Source organism: Harpia harpyja, chromosome 1 (assembly GCF_026419915.1).
Source record: "Harpia harpyja isolate bHarHar1 chromosome 1, bHarHar1 primary haplotype, whole genome shotgun sequence".
In the NCBI taxonomy this organism is placed as follows: domain Eukaryota; kingdom Metazoa; phylum Chordata; class Aves; order Accipitriformes; family Accipitridae; genus Harpia; species Harpia harpyja.
Window position 1 is genome coordinate 75,862,575 of NC_068940.1, and position 19,526 is coordinate 75,882,100.

The window sequence follows — 19,526 nt, forward strand, 5'->3', positions numbered from 1 at the left end:
CAAACTGTATGAGAAATCTCAGTTCTTTTTAGTGAAGAGCAATTTTAGCACAAAGTTGTGGCTGAGAAACTTCTGGTTTTATATTATTCAAAACTTAACTATGTACTTCATTAATGAGCCAAAAAAGTAAATCAAACTTCAGAACACAATCACTTCAGTACTGTAAAATGTACCAGGTACTTTCTGAGCAATAGTGTTTATACAGTACTCACCTGATTGTAACATTGAAGTGTATCACAGTTATCTGGTCATCTAGTTCAAGAGTAGCAAAGGAAAAATAGTTACTTAATGGAATTGTTTTCTTCTCTATTCTACAGAAGAAAATCTTTTCACCAGATCAGAATGTACCACTATGATCATCCAGCCTGGCCTCTTCCACAGCCCTGTTGCAGTGTTTTAGCTTTGCTCCTTTGAAAAGCCCAGAAGTGCCGGTCAGGCTAGAACTTCTGTTTTTTTTAGAAAGATGCAGGTTATAGACTTTATTCCAAAGATCTATATAAGCAAGCTTGAGGAGAAAGCAGAATGCAGATATTAGTTTAAAAATGTGAATAAGTAATAGTTATAACTTCTGCTGTCTTCTTTGCGGACTTGGGAGGCACTGCCAATCTGAAGAGGAGGAACAGCAAAGAGCAAACTGCAGTCTGTGAACAACGTGATCGTCAGCTGGTCATTGATGCTAAATTCTCTTAATTTACATGGGGGAAGAAATGTTATGAAGCTTCCTGTGGCTGGGCACCTAAGCCAGCTCAGGTTGTGTCACTGTTACACTTCCATTGCTTCTTGTAAGGCTTGTCCTCCATTGGTTCCGGTGGTTCCTGTTATAGTAATTCCTATAACATGGAAATCAAATCCCAGGTTACAATAATTTAAAGGTATTTCCATTACAATCTCCACCCCTGGTCCCTTCAGACCAGACCATAGGGTTTAACGTTGCAATGAATTCCTCCCCTTGCCCCTGCTCCAGCTTGGACTTATCCACAGACTGCTGTCCCTTAGGAGTGTACCTGCTCCAAGTGGAGCCTTATCTATGAGCCACAGTCTCTTCAGAGATGTACCTGCTCCAGCATGGCCTTATCCACAGCACAGTCCCTTCAGAAGTAAACCTGCTCCAACATGGCCTTACCCATGCCTGCAGTCCCTCCAGGGGTGTACCTGCTCTGTTGTGGGCTTATCCACGGCCACTCACTTTGAGGTGCTCGAGCATGACCTCATGCACAGCCACTGATGCCTCAAGGTGTACCTGCTGCAGTGTGGACTCATCCACAGCCACAGATGCTTTGGGGTGTCCTGCTCCTGTGTGGACTCATCCACAGGCCACAGTCCCTTCAACACAGGTTTGCACTGGAGTTCTAGCCTGCCCAGTACAGCCACACAGAAACAGCAGCAATGCCCTGGCCTTGTACCACCCCAGCACATCACCATTGCTGTTATCAAAATGTTCCCAGGCACAGCAGAGTAAGATAATAAGCAGTACAGCAGTATGGCAAGCAGCAAAAGCAAAAAGCAGGCACTAATGAGCACTAGACTGTAATATACAGTAAGGCAAGCAAGCCTTGTGGCAAGCACAGGAGCCTGTCAATTAATAGCTAAACAGCAGTAACAGCTATAAATTCAGCCTAGCACATTCCAATCAAATCTGTCTTTCTCTCAAACCCTTCAAGCCCCACGTTGGGCACCAAAAAGGACTGTCGTGGTTTAAACCCAGCTGGCAACCAAGCACCACACAGCCGCTTGCTCACTCCCCCTTTGGTGGGATGGGGGAGACAATTGGAAGGGTAGAAGTGAGAAAACTCGTGGGTTGAGATAAAGACAGTTTAATAGGTAAAGCAAAAGCCGTGCACGCAAGCAAAGTAAAACAAGGAATTCATTCACCTCTTCCCATCAGCAGGCAGGTGTTCAGCCATCTCCAGGAAAGCAGGGCTCCATCACACGTAACAGTTACTTGGGAAGACAAACGCCATCACCCCGAACATCCCCCCTTCCTTCTTCTTCCTCCAGCTTCGCATGCTGAGCGTGATGCCATATGGTCTGAGATATGCCTTTGGTCAGTTGGGGTCAGCTGTCCCGGCTGTGTCCCCTCCCAAATTCTTGTGCCCCCCCAGCCTCCTCGCCGGTGGGGTGGGGTGAGGAGCAGAAGAGGCCTTGGCTCTGTGTAAGCACTGCTCAGTAGTAATGAAAACATCCCTGTGTTATCAACACTGGTTTCAGCACAAATCCAAAACATAGCCCCATACTAGCTACTATGAAGAAAATTAACTCTACTCCAGCCAAAACCAGCCCAATGACCAAGTATGTTTTTGATTAAGAAGAAGTAGATCCCTGAATCTCTATCACTACATCCTTTGCTGGCATAACGGCTTGTAATTCCAATAAAGAAACAGCTCAGCTTAGTGAAAAATTGAGGAAGGTATATTCTTCTTCCTTCGTCAGGTCCTTAATTCCAGTAAACTCTGTTGAAATACGTATTTGTACTTTCAGTCCTCGTCACTGTTGCCAAAATGAACAGTCTTCTTAAAAAGCGTAATTAAGCTATATAATATCAGTCACAGAGCTGACTCATGTCAAGTGGCCCAATCCTAAAAGGTTCTGAGAGCTGCAAATAAGTGCTCAAAATTTCAGTTAGAAACTAAACCTGAAGTGTATGTCCCATCCAATTTCATGATCTTTCTTAATTTTGAATGTTAACTTAGCTGAATTTTGGCTAATACAGTAAGAAAGAATTAATGGTTTCTGCTTTTGGGGGGGAGGTGGTGCATATATATATATATATATATATATAAAAAAATGTGTGTGTGCATGTGAACTGGAAAATAATTCCTCATTTCTATTGTGTATGACATTATGGATGTAAGGATCGGGAATGTTTTCTTATGAGGCCTGTATATACAAATAGATTTGGTAAAATTAGATTTTTATAAAATGTCATAGGCCTTTTAGTCACAGAACTGTGCTGAGGAGGAATCACTCATGTCCATTAGATGTTTCAAGGCTAAAGATTGATATTAGAATCTCACCAGGATAAACACCCAAGCCAAAAGCAGGTTTCTTTTAACTTTGATCAGAATCAAGATCTAAATCTTCCCAAGAAATTCCAGAGTCCAGATTTGATGTTCTCATACTATTATGTAGCAAGATAATTATATTGGAAGTGTGGTTTTCTATGTAGGAGTATATCCTGAACAAACAAGGAAGACTGATAGAAAACAGGAATACCAGAATGCTAAAACAAAATAACATCAATTATGTCTTTTATCAACACAGTTTGAAGCTTGATACCTTGGAAGACTCATGTTTTGCTCTAAATTTAGAACCAATGTCACTATGAACTGAAAAAATAGCATGTTCTATTCTCTTCAGAGAACCCAGTTGAGTCCCTAAATGTAATGAATTAATCAACTTAAAAGGTGCCTTATGTCAAATTATTGGCTCCAGAGTGTTAGAGATTTAAGCATCACCAGATGTGTTGTCCAGCTACTACTACACACTGCAATGATGTCGTACACAGTTACTGATTCTTTCCAAGTCAAGTCCCCTACTCTTTGTCATAAGTTACGGCAGTCACTTACAGGGATTTTACACAGTACCTCACTGTCCAAAGGACTTGAAAATATAAAGGAAAAGAAAGGACAGATCAATTCCAGGAAAAGTTCACATTCCTTGTTACAATTAGCATTGAATATTAAAGATAATGTCAATGTGCAGGATTTAAAGAAAAACAATCCAGGATATGCCTTATGTACTGTAGCATATGCTAGACTAATGCCACAGGACAAAACTGATAAGGTCTTACAAAATGTCACTTCACGCTGAATTTTATTTACTCTTGTTGGCAATTATGCATGTAAAAATAGGTTATTTAGACAATAAGGATTTCTAAAGATGTGTCATATGTCATGGTTAAATATGCTAAATGTCACATTAAAGTTGACATGGCTATGGCTCAAGGCAAAAACACTGTCAAGCTGCCTATGACCCAGATGTGGTATATGTCATCAAGCTGATTGTTTCTGTTTGACTGTGGTTTATCGTGCATAATATTGCGTATCAAATGTCCTGCAAAAGTGCTGCTTGCCATGAGAGAATTTTTCCTCCCCTTTTGGTATTCAGTTGTAGTTAAGTCTTGTTACAGCTGCTGAAAGACATTGAGGATATGTTTCAGTTAATGCTAGCTTCCCTTTCATTGGGAAATATGTATATATACATACATATATTTATATATATATATGAGAAAAATAGAAGTAAATAAACCGGATTAAAATGAAATTACTGTGGAGGCATACTCCTCAGAGGAAATCAATAGCACTACACTGTGTAACCTTACTATAGTATGCAGACTTTGTGGAGAAGTTATGAATGTGTGGGAAAGCTAAGATTTTTCCACTAACGTCTTGTTAGACTGCTCATGGATCAGCTGAAAGTGCTCTTTTGATGACATTTTTCACCCCCAGGCATTGGCTTTGTCCTTTTATTAGTGGAGAGAATCAGTGCTTTTAAGAAATAAGTTTAAAGAAGCTTCAGTAGCAGTTGACTCAGAAGACTACCTCTGGAGCAAACCATTTTGAGTGGTGATTTATAATATTTTAATTATCCTTAATATATGGCTTTTTAACACAGCTGGACCCGCATTGCTGTTGTACTGGGAATCTGTACTTGCTGGCAGATAGCACATTATTTTTTGCCAGACAGATTTCTATCACCACTCATAACTTTTTCTTCCATTAAGTAGGATATTTATAAACACTGTTTCAAGCATGCATTTGCAGCATAAGTTATCACCAATTAAATCCTCTAGGAGCCATTCCAGTTCATCCTAGAAAATAAGCATTTTTCATGTTTTTATTGTAGCTCTAGAAATTAATGATAAAAATAGTAAAAAGGCTTGATTTGGACTGGAGAGAGCCTTTGAATAATGGTTGGTGTTACTGCCAGAGAAGACCCAAGAAGGATTTTTAATATTATGTCATAAAATGCCTTTCTGGTTTCCACAGAAAGCTAATGTGATTTTTAACTAGATTCAGAACACTTACCTTCTCATAGCAGATCAGCTCTAATTACGGCACTTCAAAGACAGCGGAACAGAACCAGGTCTCTGTCTTCTCCTAACAAGGAGGCCCTTTCGCTCAGCTGGGTGAAGAGCAGAGGGTATACTCTCTTTTCTGTTACTGCTGTAATGACTCTGAAAGAGCTTTATGGGGTTTTTGCACACTTTCATTGTTGTGTTAGGCTGAGCTACAGTCTATTCCCTCCTGCCTAGGGCAAAACCAAGACTACCAAGTGATATAACCAGCACTCATTGAGAAAGCTTTGATGGAGCCATTTGGCATCAGAAGACAACTGCTTCCTGTAATCATGACCCCTGCAACCATAATTTCTTTCACTAAAACAGAAATGGGCCCTGACAAATATCAAAATGAATGCATTATAGTTACAGAATGAAATGTTTAACATTAAATGCCTTTTTGCCTAAGTAGGAGGTAGAGGTAATTACCCATATTGCACATTGTAATGGAAACTATCTTTTATTAGTTTGTCTTCCCCTGCCCCCACCACATGAGGAATTTCAAATTTTGGAGCATTTGTTCCAAACTGGAACCAAAAAGAAAGGTTGAAATCAAATGGTCTTTCACAAAACAGATTTTCCATCCTCAATACATTGAGTGCTCTGCAGACAACTGGGAATGATAGCTTAGTTCTGGTTTCTCTCTTCAACTGACAAGGCAGAAAGGGGAAGCACAAGCTCTATTTAGTCCCCTGGGGAGTGTATTTAGAGCTCAGAGGTTGCCATGATGGCCTGTGAGGAGAACAGAAGGACGTGGCTATCAACTTGACGCACTGGCAGTGCTGGTGTCACAAGCCTCACAGCTTTCAGTGCTAGGTAAGCATTAAGACCTGTAGAGTAACTAATCTCTCCATATGGATGTAGGGGAATGGAGATACTACTTGTGTATTTTTCTGCCGTTAGGATCAGACACAATTTGACAGCATGTAGAAAAAAGCATTTTTATTCATGTCTTGAATACTTCCGACATACTTAATTTCTTGTCCTAGAATAAATGAAATGCACTGCTCGAGTTAGTATCAAGGTGTCCCATGCAACTCTATGGCCAAAAGCTCCAAATTTCCAACATATTCCCTTCCAGATCTGTAATGAGTAATTCACTTGTTCCATACAGTTTAGGTGCCTCAGCAGTTCCATATCCCTGGAGAACTGTAAAGACAAGTAGGTGGGAGGAAACTTCTCCACTTCTGACCCCATCCCACCATTAGCACTCCCCAAATATATACAGAGGCTAACAAAAAAGGCACACTCCCACACATTTTTAGCACATTACCAAGTTTTACAACACAGAGCATGCAAGTCCAAACTTGCTAAACACATGTTTTGTAATTGCCAGTGAAGAAGTGTCTTATTCATGCTCTTTTTACATTTTTGGAGGCAGTGGAAGATACAGAGTAATTCTTACATTACTCTTCTTCTTTGAAGTACAATGTGAGCCACAGACCTAATGCATCCATAAGGAAGGCATTGAAGTAAGAAAACAATGTAAATTGTAAATCTGGAAACTGCTTTTCTGACAAAATGAGCAGGGCTCTAAAGTTAGGCTGTTACTAATGACTTCATGTGAATTATATGGCTATAGCTGAGATTAGGATTTGGCACTTCTGGGGCTGAAATTCATGAGTTAAACTAACAGAAGATTGCATAATAAAAAAGAACCCAGCTGATTTTACTTCTGTATAGGTTCCCCAACTCTAAAAAAAATAGTTCAGCTGACATAATTGGATGATTTTTTGCCTTGTGTAAAAATCACAGAAGAGGTTAGCTGGTTTTGATAAAATAGAATCTGCCTCCTAGGGGGAAATTAAATTATACTTGACAGCTGAGAAGTTTCCACATGACAAAAAAGCAAGAATCAAAGCAAGCTACAGGATTCCAGATCTCTTCCAAAAGCTTTTTTGTCTGATTCATACCAAGCAGAGGTTGGAATCTTAGCTTATTTCTGAACACCTACTATAACCCGTCTTCACACAGACTGCTCCAACCCACTGCTGCTCTTTCTCCCTTGAACCAAGCATCTGTGCCTGTGCTTATGCCAACATGCAGTTTCTTCATCTCTTTTTGATCTCTGAGCATGATCGAACTCAGACCAGCTGTGTGAGTTCAGTCCTTGATGGGTCCTTGTTTCTCGTCGTGACTTGGTGCTCTGGGTCGCTTTTCCTGACACAGATAAAATCCACGTCTTTGCATGTCTCTGTCAGATTTTAGTCACAAAGTCAGTAGTGTTTACTGTGATGATAGGTAAGAAGACTTAGAAGATGGAGAAGGAAATAAAGGTACAGCATTGTCAGAGGATAGAACTAATGGCTAACTACTGGTTAAGGCCAAGAAGCAGCAAATATATACATTCAAGTCCCATCCTTAGTGTCTGCCCAGACAGAGCATTGCCAAGACATACATATACAAATACATTTATTATTTGTTTCTAGTGATGAAATCTGGGTTACTGAATTAAGCACTGTATAAATGGAGTAACAAATTTCTCATAAAAAAAAGATCATTCTGTGGTTAGCAATTATAGAAAGAAAGTAGAGAGGTAAACAAGAAACAAAGAAAACAAGGGACAAAGTTGAAGAGAGATGCTCGAAGGAAAACATCAGTATAAAAGCTGAGGGAACCCAAAGGTTTTTATTCTGTCTATTTTTTTACAGGATGCAACTGCAGTTCTGTAGATCTAATCTGAAATTTACTGTTATCAGTGGAATTAGACTCACTGAGGTTGGCCTTAGAAAAAGACATTTTGATTTTGGTTCTTCTGTTAAGATCGCTTCTTGTTCCATTTTCCCAGCTTGTGTTGTGCTTAAAACAAAGCTGGCTGAGAGGTCTTCTATAGTGTATTCTTGCTGGAAAATGCCATTTCTTCTAAATCAGCTCTTTTTATGAGAAGGAACAAGCTTCAACTTGACACTATGCTCTTGGCTATACTATTCTTGAAGGCATTTCATGTTTTATTAATAGTAATTCATACAGACTGGGGAGAGAACACTGATTGAAGCAATTGCCTCATGTTCACCTCCCTGATCTGCTGCTGTCAGCGCTGAGGTGAATGCTCTGACTAGCCAGCAATACTGGGAAGGGCTCTCTCCATCTCTGTTCCAGAATAAACATCCTCTCACTAATTTTTTTCAAAATCTTTGAAAAGTCTTGATGGTATCCCAAAGTTTGTATGCCTTCTTCCATTCTAGTTGCACTCTTGCTCAGATTAAAAAAAAAAAAAAAAGGAAAGGTGCTTTCCATGCCACCTGTGCTCTCCCTTGCTGACAGACTGCTGTCTATGGCACACTCCTCTGCAAGCTCCTATTGCTTCCAATAGCTAGTTGTGGGACTCAGGCTGCCACATTTTTAGGCTTTTGAAAATTTCTGAGTGAGGTTTCACCTCCAAGTCCTGCTTCTTACATATATTTTGAGATGAGTTATTTTACATACAAAGCCATGACAGTACATAAAACATCCCTAGCAATCTGAATCAGTGATTAAATGTGTATTTTCCATCTTTCAGTCACTACCATGTTAATGCAATATTCTGGTATTAGGCTGACCAAGCAATTTGACTTTGCAGTCATGCCCAGCACAATTTAAGCACAAATAGGGAGCTGTCTATGGGATAGAAATTCAAAAGGTTTCTCCTTAAACCTTATCTATAATAAAAATAGAAATAGAAATAAAAATAAAAATAATAATAGTAATACAACACTGCATTAAGGTTACAAAAGTTAACACATTTGAACTGAAATGCTCATAGTCCTTCCTTGTTTATTGTTTTCTTAAAATTGCCCAAGATTCTGCACTTGTTAAATGGCTTCCAGTATGAAGTATAAGCTAGGAAAAATAATTACAGATTTTAACAAGAACTGTTAGACAGCCCTCTGCGCTCTATTTGTCTCGCTGCAGAACAAGGGTCCCAGCTTCCTACGAATGCAGCTTACATATATTGTAAAAAAGCTAGCTCATGTCAATTCAATGTCTATGGAGTTTTTAGTCTGTCCTTTCTTTCCATCAAAAGATATAGATAGGGTATTTGGGGAGAAGTAACCTCTTCTGGTAGCAGCTGGTCATCTGTCTGTGTCGCAGCAATGCTCTTAGGAGATTTTACATAGAAGTTGTCACCCATTGATTCTATCTGTAATACTGCAAAGATTAGATGGTGTTTCATGGTTTGGAATCTAAACCAGAGCAGCCCATTTATTTAACTGTATGAAGAGACTTTTTTTCACACTTTTTGAACTAGGTATAAGAGTAAGAAATGGTAAAGAGTTCAGAAATGATGGCTTAAAACACTTTGCCCCCAAACAGCTCTTGTTTTACTCTAGTATTTCCTCTCCAGCCATGCTTTTACGTCCTCTTAAGCTTATAGACTCTGAAGGAAATAGTTTGTGGGAAAAATATTTCTTAGCAGTGATGATGGGCTACAAAACAGAATCCTTTTTTGAACTGCCTTGAGGAGGGGAAAAAGTAAGAGAAGCATATGCAATTTTGCATAATCTTAAAAAAAATAAAATCAGGTAATTTGAAGGTAAGCCAATGTGGGTTTTGACTCTTTGATTCTGTTATGTATATGTAAATAGGTCTTTATGTTTCTTGCTGGTTGCTAAATTTAATCTAAATGCACAGGTGTCTTTTTATTAATTTTTTCCATTCTTAAGAGAAATGATGTGGTACAAACCACAACAAACTGTACAAAACCCCAGCAGGAAGGCCAGTTCTTCAGAAATGCCAGTAATTGCAGAGCAGATAGCATAACACGCAAATGATTTTGCGAATTTCAGCCACATGCCAGATTTTGGGGCCTTTCAAAGAGAAATTAGTAGCCCTTCAAACTGTAGGCAAGGCTTTGCTCCTCAGATGGTAACTGAGGTTCTTTTCTTCCAATAGATCTTGTCCCAGTCTTGGTGGATAACCTCACCATCACCTGTTTCCTTAGACAGGGTTTCTTCCTTTTCTAAAAGTACACGATAGCTATTAGGGTATACACCATAACAGCTTCAAGCAAGTGTTGCTTATAAATCAGAAATCCCAGCCTGTAGCAAATACAAGTAGAAAGAAGTGTTGGTTTTGCAGTCAGGTTTTGGTAAGCAATTCAGAAGTCTACTGCATGAAAGAAAACCATGATTTCCTTTTCTTCTCCTCCTCCCCAACATTTGTTCTAGCCATAGATTTTCAGAGGTAGAGCTGTTAGTTTTTGCAGCAGAACAAGGCCTCAATTTTTTTATAACAATCTCTGTGGAGACCAGTCAGGCAGGGATTGGAGGTTATAAAGCTACCACGAGACTCAGCTGGGATAGAGAACTTCCAGGAAATTTTTGGATTAGATGTGAGGAGTGGAATTTCATTTGTCAGTTCTGGAAGAAATGAAGCTGAAATTGAAAACCAGAGGAATGGGAGACATCAACCCAGTGCAGGGTGATGTCAACACCTTCAGCCTGGAAGAAAAGCCAGCAGAGTGGAGGCAAGCTAACCTGTAAAGGCTATCATGTCTTCTGTCAGTGGTAGAGCTTTCCTTGGGATGAGTAGGAATTGCCAGGTTTTTGAGCACAGCAGCCTGTATGTCATTTACTAATAAAGGGAAAGGCAAACTCTCTGTGCAACTGAAAGCTGTTGTGTGACCTTAAGACCAGGTCTGCTAATGTCTTATCAAGTTGGCGGCTATTGTGAATAACAAGAGGCACAAATGGTGAGTGTGCGAAACACCAGCCTTTGGGAAACCTTGCCACAGATTCTTTGTGTGCAGAACTGAGGAGATTTCAACTCATGGTTTCAGTTCGTTGTTGTCTGCTGATATGCATGAGCAACTGCCACCAGTTTCAATAGCACTTGCATGCATTTAACTGCAGGGGAATGCCTGTTCCCTCCCTGCTGAGCTACAGCCCTGGGCTGCGCAGGAGTCAGGGTCATAAGGAAAGGTTGTCTGAAATCTGCAGCCTAACTTTAGGACTGGTATCAAAACTAATATCCATCTTTGTTTAGAAATAGTTATCCAGCCATTTTTATTGAGAAATCAGCCTGTAAAGCTATCCGTCTGATCCTGAAAGACGTGTATCGATCCCACCTCCTTCCTCCCATCTCTTCTTTATGCTCCTGATAGCCACTGTCATGTTATATTTTCCAGGTACCAGCCCCAGGTTACAGGTATGCTTCAGTGACTATGGACTAGCCTACAAGAACTGGCAATACTGAGTATAACCAGCTCCCCCCTGGCTACTAACCAGCTATGCGCAACCGAGCAGCTTCTCTGATCACCAGCCAATGGCCTCATGATGTTTGGCCAGGCTAAGCCAGAAGCATGTTCCATATTACTACCTTCTGAAAACTTCAAGCTTGGCTGTAGGCATCTACACTTGCATGAAGATCGCTGCTGCCATAATATTTTGACAACAGTAAAAACAAAATAGGGAGGCATCAGACACCAGGCACAGTGTGCCCACTCTGCCAACTGCAGGTCAAAGTCAGTGCTAAATGAAGCATGGCCTATGCTTCGAACATGGTGCAGAGCTAGCCATGGAGGCAAGAAAGGCATGGAGAGAAAATAAGACCTTGTTGAATGAACTCAAATCAAAACGGAAAGCCAGACCGTGAGGTCTGTGTCTTTCTCATTACAACATCATATGCAACATCATAAATAATATACAACATCATAAAGGATAGAAAGGAAATACCAGATGGAATATATTAAGAGAAGGTGCTTAAACTGTAAAATGGTCATCGCGCAGCCTATTTGAAGCAAGGAGGCCATGCTTTTTACCTCCTCTAAAGTATATATAATTCTAGGGAGGTAAATTGAGCTACCCTGACTCACAGCAGAGTGAAAACCAGAAGAATTAGGTTTAAGTCTTTTTTTCCTCATTCTATGCATTTGTTTTCTCCTTTTTTTTTTTTTTTTTGCCTTTTTCATGTTTATTGGTTGGAAAGGGGAAATTTACAGATAAGGAAGCCGTGCAGTCTTTTTCTTTTAACTTTACAATGTTTCCAACACAAACAATAAGCCATTTACTGCAGAAATGTTATTTCAGGGAAGATATTTCCTGTGAATTTCCATAACTTAATTTTATAATGTTGTATACTTTTCTGTCTCTGACTTCTATTTAGAAAAAAAAAAAAACAAAACAAAACAAAATAAGAGTTTGGGACCCTCAGTGAATTCCAAGAGAAAGGGTTTCATTTATCTGTCACATATTATGCTGATGACTGCAGACCTGCCTGGTTTTCAAAAATAACTGTCTCTTCTCAATTCTATTGAAAATTATGACTTAGGATCTTTTTACTTTGAAAGAAAAAATCATAACCTTTGTTACCACTTATTATTGGGTTTGGATTGTGTTTACCTGGATCTTACAAGCCACCAAAACAGCCACTGAGCAGAGCTGACATTCTCTTCCTCTCCCTTTTCTATAGGTATGAGGTTGTCAAGACACCGCAATGTTAATGACTTCATTTTCCCAACACGCTATAGGAGTATAAGTAGTTCTTTAAATTGCATCACAGGAAACTGAATTTTAAAGACATGACATGAATATTGGAGCCAAATTGACAGACAACTGATTTTCAAAGTTACTGACAAAGGGAGTTTGGGTTACTGAGCACCACTGGTGATCTATTCTATGGTGTTTCAAGGGAGTACTCAAAATTGATACACATTTTTAAAAGCTGAGACCATTTGGGCTATAATCTGTAAGTACTTTGGCTTGGCTATCAGACTTTCTCTACAACTGTAGTACCTTCATTGAGGTTTTTTTAACTGCATAGTTCTAATAGACGTTTACCATATACCTTACTACGAAACACTGTAGCAAATATTGACCTAACTCTACTTCCAAATGTAATCGTGTGTGACAGCTGCAGAGAAAAGAAACAATCCTGAAGAAGATACAGTTGCTTAACTATGGCTGCTTCAGCTTCCCCCCCCCCAATTCACGCTTCCCTTTTTAAGGTAGGAAACAAGGCTGTATGAACACTGTAGAAGTACCTGTAAAACTGCTCTAAGACAATGAAGGAGTGACTATAGTGCTAATAGAAAGACATTTTGACTGTTTCCAAGCTTTGATTTTTTTTTTTAAGATTTTTATCCAAAGCCTACTGCGCTCAGAGTAGCCCAGGCTGGCCTTTTAGCCTGAAGAATGACAGGGAAGTTTTAGATGCCTGTATAGGATCAGCCCAGCGGCATCCTTTGAAGTCTCTCTAGCAGAGCATATCTTTCCCCATACTGTCACCTGCGTAGCACAGTGGATTGAAACAGTGGCAGGTGAATAGCAAACGCAAAATTCACAAGCTGCAGCAGCAGCAGGTTGGGCAGCCCTTGGCCTCGTCAGCGTGCTCCTGCATCACCCTCTCTGCTAGGGAAGTACAATGTGTGCATAGCTCTTCGACCGTTGAACTGATCCAGGGTAAAAAACAACCCTCCCCAGAACCAGTGTTTGCTCTGACCGTGGCTCAATGTCCAGGTTTGGTGCAAGGTGGGAGCCTGCACAGGGAGCCGCACGCAGCGGGAGCTTGCACTAGAAGAAGGACGTGTGAAATGAGAGCCTCAGGTAGATAAATACCAAACAGGTGCTTGCTCACTTCCAGTCGGGATCATCCCAAACCTCTCACACTGCCAGTGCAGGCTGCACAGAGCATGGTGTCCTCACAAGGTGTCTGGTTAGGCACTTTGCACTGCGCTCACCGCATTATCACAGCGTTCAGTGCCAACAGCACCTCCAGCATTGCAGATTGCCTTCGCTGCAGGAGCCGCCAGAATAAAGGTGAAGAGATAATGTGAGGACCACAGCCAGATGCCTGGAGAGTGAGAGGGGAGAATAGTTCAGGTTGGTACCAAAGGGCAATTACATCTATGAAGTGCGACGTGAGTTGAGACGGAGTTAAGACACAGCTCGAATAAAATTATTGTGCTTTAGCATTCTTTGATTGACCTCTTACACTGGTGATAATGATAATAACAATTTAATATAATTACTAGAGTTTTGCCATTTTTTCATTTTATTAAAGGGTCAAAAATATTCAAATAAATTGAATCACTTGGAAGGAAAAATAGTATTCTAAAATTATACTTTTATTAATCTTCTGTCCTAAGAAAAAATACCCATAAGAGAATAGATTAATAGATAGATAGATAGATAGATAAAACCAGATTCAAGATCATGCAAGCAAAAGTAGGCCAAATGGACTCTTTCAATACAAGAAACTACACCTGCTAATCTAAATCTCCCTTCCTGCTCCCTCTCTATATTTTGGTTTGCTGCACTCTGAAGCCTTGTGAGACAGCTGTGTTCTGAAGACGGATGCCTCGGTGGTCTTACCGATGGTTCAGAATCTCCCAGTCTTTTCCTGTCCTGTAAATTCTGTGAATTTATATTCATATTTGGATGGTGTGTAAACCTTTCAAACACACTCTTCATTTGAGCTGAAAACTAAGTGGAGTGTGGGCTCTCCTCTTCTGCCTAATGAAATCCTCGAAATGAGGTGCTGAGTACTTTCTTTGCAACTAAGTACTTCTTAGGACCTACCATGACTGGCTTCTCAAAGTGAAAGTTTCATTAGCCACTAAGACCCAGACTGCCAAACAGCCCAGTGTAGGCACTTGCTGTGTCTGCTGCACCATTCAAAGAAATAAAATGGTCAAATATATTCATTCTGGTAAGCATCATTATTTATGACCTCCTTACAATGACAAAAGAGAAGGAATGCAATTTGTCCCAAAGTTCACTGACAAATATGAGAGGAAATATTTTTAAACTAGTGACAGATATGAAAGTACAGCATATTCCAGGTGAATGAGGAGTAGGCAAAATGTCTCCTCCTTTCAGATATGTTCCTACAAGTTCTTTTTTTTTTTTTTTAATTCATGCTGACAAGCGTACACTGAACCTAGCAGATAAATATTTTACTCAGATTTTATGCTGTCACTGACATGTTTGCACAGCAAGAATCAAGTCTGCTCCTCCCTTTCAGGGGCATGCCAAAGCATGTGCCAGCCTACACAGCTCTGCTCTTCAGGGGGCAGACTTTTCTCGGATGGCTATCCCTGGCAGGTACAGCAGGGCAGAGCTGCAGCTAATAGCTAATTACTTGCCAATTCTGTAGTGTAAGAAGTCAAATGCAACCAGTACAAAGGGGCAGCTGCCTCTATGATAGTGGCATTTTGGTATTCAACAGCCCGCCAATGGGAAAATGACTCTGGCTGCAGGAACTGGGTAAGTAGGTTCCTCCTGCCCAGAGCCTTTGCTGCGTTAGCAGGGCTGGGCACAGGCTCTGGCCTCACAGGAGTTTTACCAATAATGTTATTAACCATAGCTGCATTTTACCAAGCCAAAAAGAGGATTTACATGAATTATTACTCAATGCTGAACAATTTTCTGAATCAATCACAAGTTTCAGGGCTTGGTACAGCAGTTGCTAGTTACTGGATAACATTTTAAAACACGCTAGGCTGCTGTTCACATGAGATTTTATAGCAATTTCATCTAGAAATGTGATACTGTGAGTTTAATATCAAAGGTACAAATAGGAGATTAGGGTACAGGGACTCCTCAGTTATGTTAAGTTACTCTTTGCCATTTTACTGTAGTAAAATAACCTGCAGTGAGTTTTGTTCAGATGACCAGCTGATGCAACAACAGTAGGAAAAGACTTTTGGTAAGCACCCCTGGGTATCGCTGCCTGCAGAACTTTTGTGCTTTTCTATTTAGAATAGCAGCACCTTCAGCTATTGGTGCCAGGTACTTTTTACCCTTTTATTAGCTCTTCTCTCTTCCCCTCAGCTTCTTTCACACACCTTTGGTAACTGAACACAAGAAGCGCAGTTCCCAAGAGACCAGTGGCATGATAATAATCAGCTCTTTATTAAGATGAGACAAAGCTAGAAGATGGAGTCAGTTACTGGCACTGAGCTGTTAGTACAAGGCACTGCTAAACCACATCTGCTTAATCCAGAGAGCTTCCAGTCAAACAAAAAGCAGGTTCATGTGCTGCTGATGCAGAGAGAGATGAATCACAAATGTTGCTGGCAAGCTTTTCTTTACCTTGGCACAGCCCAAGAGATGTCCAAATTATGAAATAATTGGAAGCTAATTTTCTTTGAAGAAAAGAAAATTGTCAGGGAGAGTGTTGTGTTGGAGAATGGAAGTAATGCGGTGCTTTGCTTCAGGTGTTGCATGTGCAGTCAGTGTTGCATCGTCCTCAGAGTGCTGGAGAATGACAAATTCACCAGGCAATAATCAGCAGGGTGGTAATATCTGGTGTCTTGAGTGGATGGGATCAAGGGAATGCTGATTTCTCCACTGTGGTGGGCAGCGGGGAACACTCTAGTAACAACAGCAGACTATTGCCCAGTCTATTGATAGTCCCACTATAGACTATCAGACAGTTCACTGGAAGATCAAGCCCTACACAGGATTAGCATAAACAGTATAAACTCCAGCTTTGCAAATGCACAGATAAATATGATTAGAGCTGCTTTGCAATGGTAATGCTTTTTTTTCCTACTCTCAGTGATTTGCTTCCTCAGATTTGTTTTGGTTCTAGCTTGACATCAGGATCTTTCAAACCATTCTTTTAGGCACTTAGTATGGGAAGATTTTTCAAAGGATTTTGCATTTAAAGCTTGAAATCAATGGGAGACAAACATTTGTGATGCCACTCAGAATCAAATTGAAATGCTTTAATATAGTGCTACAAATTCCAAAGAGCGGCTGCACTTTCACAAAGTATTTTGGGGGGGGGGGGGGGTAATTGATTTTGAAGAATAAAAAACCTCCGCCATTTATTTTAAGTGTCACCTTCAATGTCTGTACATTTATTGATATTTTCCCTGAAGAAAAGTATTTTTTACATTTTTTTGAGTGACACAAACTGCAAGCTAGACATGATACTTTTGCATGTATTTCTAACATTGGCATCTGAAAATTATTTATATGTATTTATGTATGAATTTATATGCACATGACCAAAGAGCTACATTAAAATGGCAGTCACAAGCAGAATGGCAGACACTTTGGCACTGTCTGTGAATCATTCTGGCTTATTAAGGAAATTGTTCAAAAAAGGGGAAGTAGCCTAATAAGTCAAAGGCTTGTTGTCTCTCAAACAATATTTGTAAATATATATTTAACATGGGATCTTTTCTGGTTTGTGTTATCACCACATATATTCCTCCTCCTCTCTAGAATTACCTTTTTTCCAATTTGGGATCCCAAGCAGCTGTCCCTGAGCAACAGAAATCACTCCCAAAACATCAGGTCTTGCATCAGTTTACTTACTTTACTTACTCAGTTTATATAATAGCTTCTGTAAAATTTCAAGGAACATACTTACCTGTGAATTGCTCCATAAACTGTGTCCACACAGAAAAATCTTTCCTTTGAGTCCCTATCATTGTGCAGCTATATCAAACACAATGATGACAGGAGCTCTAGAGGGTACAGTGAACCAATGTTTCAGGTTGTTCGGGAAGATGTATTGGTAATAGGTGAATAAATAAATGAAAAAGCAGCCCTTGGTGAGATTTCCACACACATTCATTCTGGCTGCTGCCAGCACAACAGGAGCTGTGCTTCTGCTCAAAAATTGTCTCTCCTCTCGTTTGGCCAGGGAGAGACCATTCGCAACTCACATCAGAGGCCCCTGAAGCTCCCTCCTTCTCACCTCAGTAGCCCTGGGAGGCTGTCACGATACAGCTCCAGTAAACTTGGCTCTAGCAAGAGCTCACATGTAAAGACATGACTCTATGCACTAATTTTCAGTTAAAATGTTTAACAAAAATAACACTTTTCCAATTTTTGTTTTTCATTCTGCAAAAGATTGTGGGCCAAACAAACCTTTAATAACTCTAAATAAATGTTCTTTCCTTCTGGAGCTGACATGACAATATGTTATCAGTATGCTTGTATTTTCTTTATGCTAGCTGTTGATTTGAAGGCAGGAGGGGAAAGATGCTATGAAGAGAAGCGTCTCAGATGTGTTTTAACTCCTCCTTTTTTAGACTTAGAGCACACATCTCTCTACTGCAGAACTTAATTCCTTCACATAATGTAGAGACTTTCAGGAACTCTTTACCAGATTGCGTTGCTGATAAAAGCATGTCAATACCACAGCCCACAGGTCTCTGCACCCATGCAGTCTACTCTTTCACTGTCATTTTCGCCTATGCGTAACACACGATGGGGAGATACAGAGAAAGTGACTGAAGTTTTCAGAGGGACCTAGATTATTATTACATCAATGTCTCAGTAATGAAGGCTGGGCTGAAGCTTATAATAAGTTAATTCAGGAGCCTTAGTCTCTGAACATGGCCTCAATGCAGATCATTTTCCTTCATTGTTGTATTCCAGCCATTTTGCTTACTGTTAATTAAAGAGCAGCGGTATTGGCCATACAGTCATAGAGCCATCCCTGACCAACCATAATTCTTTCCCTTGACCTCTGAAGAAAATCTTGAAGGTTCAGCCTCTCTGCTCTCAAACTTCATTCGCACCGACGTTTTGCTCACTAGTGATGAAGTCTCCATATCACAATCTCCAGCCAACCTCCAAAGATCAGCATCATCAGAGTGAATCACTAGACCACACACTACAGAAGAAACTGTGGAGTGAGTCCTGATTTAGTGGTTCCACTCCCTGCACATACCAAGGGAATTAAAAAAAAAAAGATATTGCCATACAGTCCTGTCAACTAACAGTAAGAGATTAAAAGCTAGTCTTTTTTCCCTCGCTGAGGAGAAAAAGCTTAGAAATCTGAACAAAACACCACCAAACAGGCAAAAGGTTAAATACATTAAACAAAATTCTGAATTCTAACCCACAGCTCCTGTGTGATAAAGCTCAAGAGACTGTTTTAACATGTGTCAGACATTGTTGAGCTTCTGGAGTGGTGACCATTATGGTACTGTACTGTACTGTACTGTACTGTACTCTGCCACACCATCCCATCCCTCAGCTATCTCTGCCTTAACCACATCTGCAAGAAAAGACCACTTTTTATTTATGAAGTTGTTTATGCCAGCTACCAGTGCCAGCTGGAATCTCCCCAGGGCAATTATGATTTCTCCTTTATGTCACCTGTAACCAGTAGGGCATACAGGTGTAATTCAGTACAGGACTCTCAGACCTGGATCCAGCCAGGCATTCAATATTGAAGTGAACTTTTGACTTTAATTGGGAAAGTTAAGCAAGTACTGGCTTCCAGTGAGTAAAAACTCCTCCAGTATTTTGTATTGAAACACACTAGCCCAAGCACATCAGAAACGGAAACATTTCTGCCGTATCATTTGTGCCAACATGTTTCAAACCAGCCTTGCAGAAAACTGCCACAACAACAACAACAGGAAATGACAGCCCGCTGTCTACCCTTCACCAGATTTTTAAGACTTCAATATATCTACAGTGAACCAAAGTGGTCACTCAGCCCCCTTTGCCAGACATGCCAAACACAAAGCATTTCCAAATACACACACAGGTTAGTTTATGAACATAAGAACCAT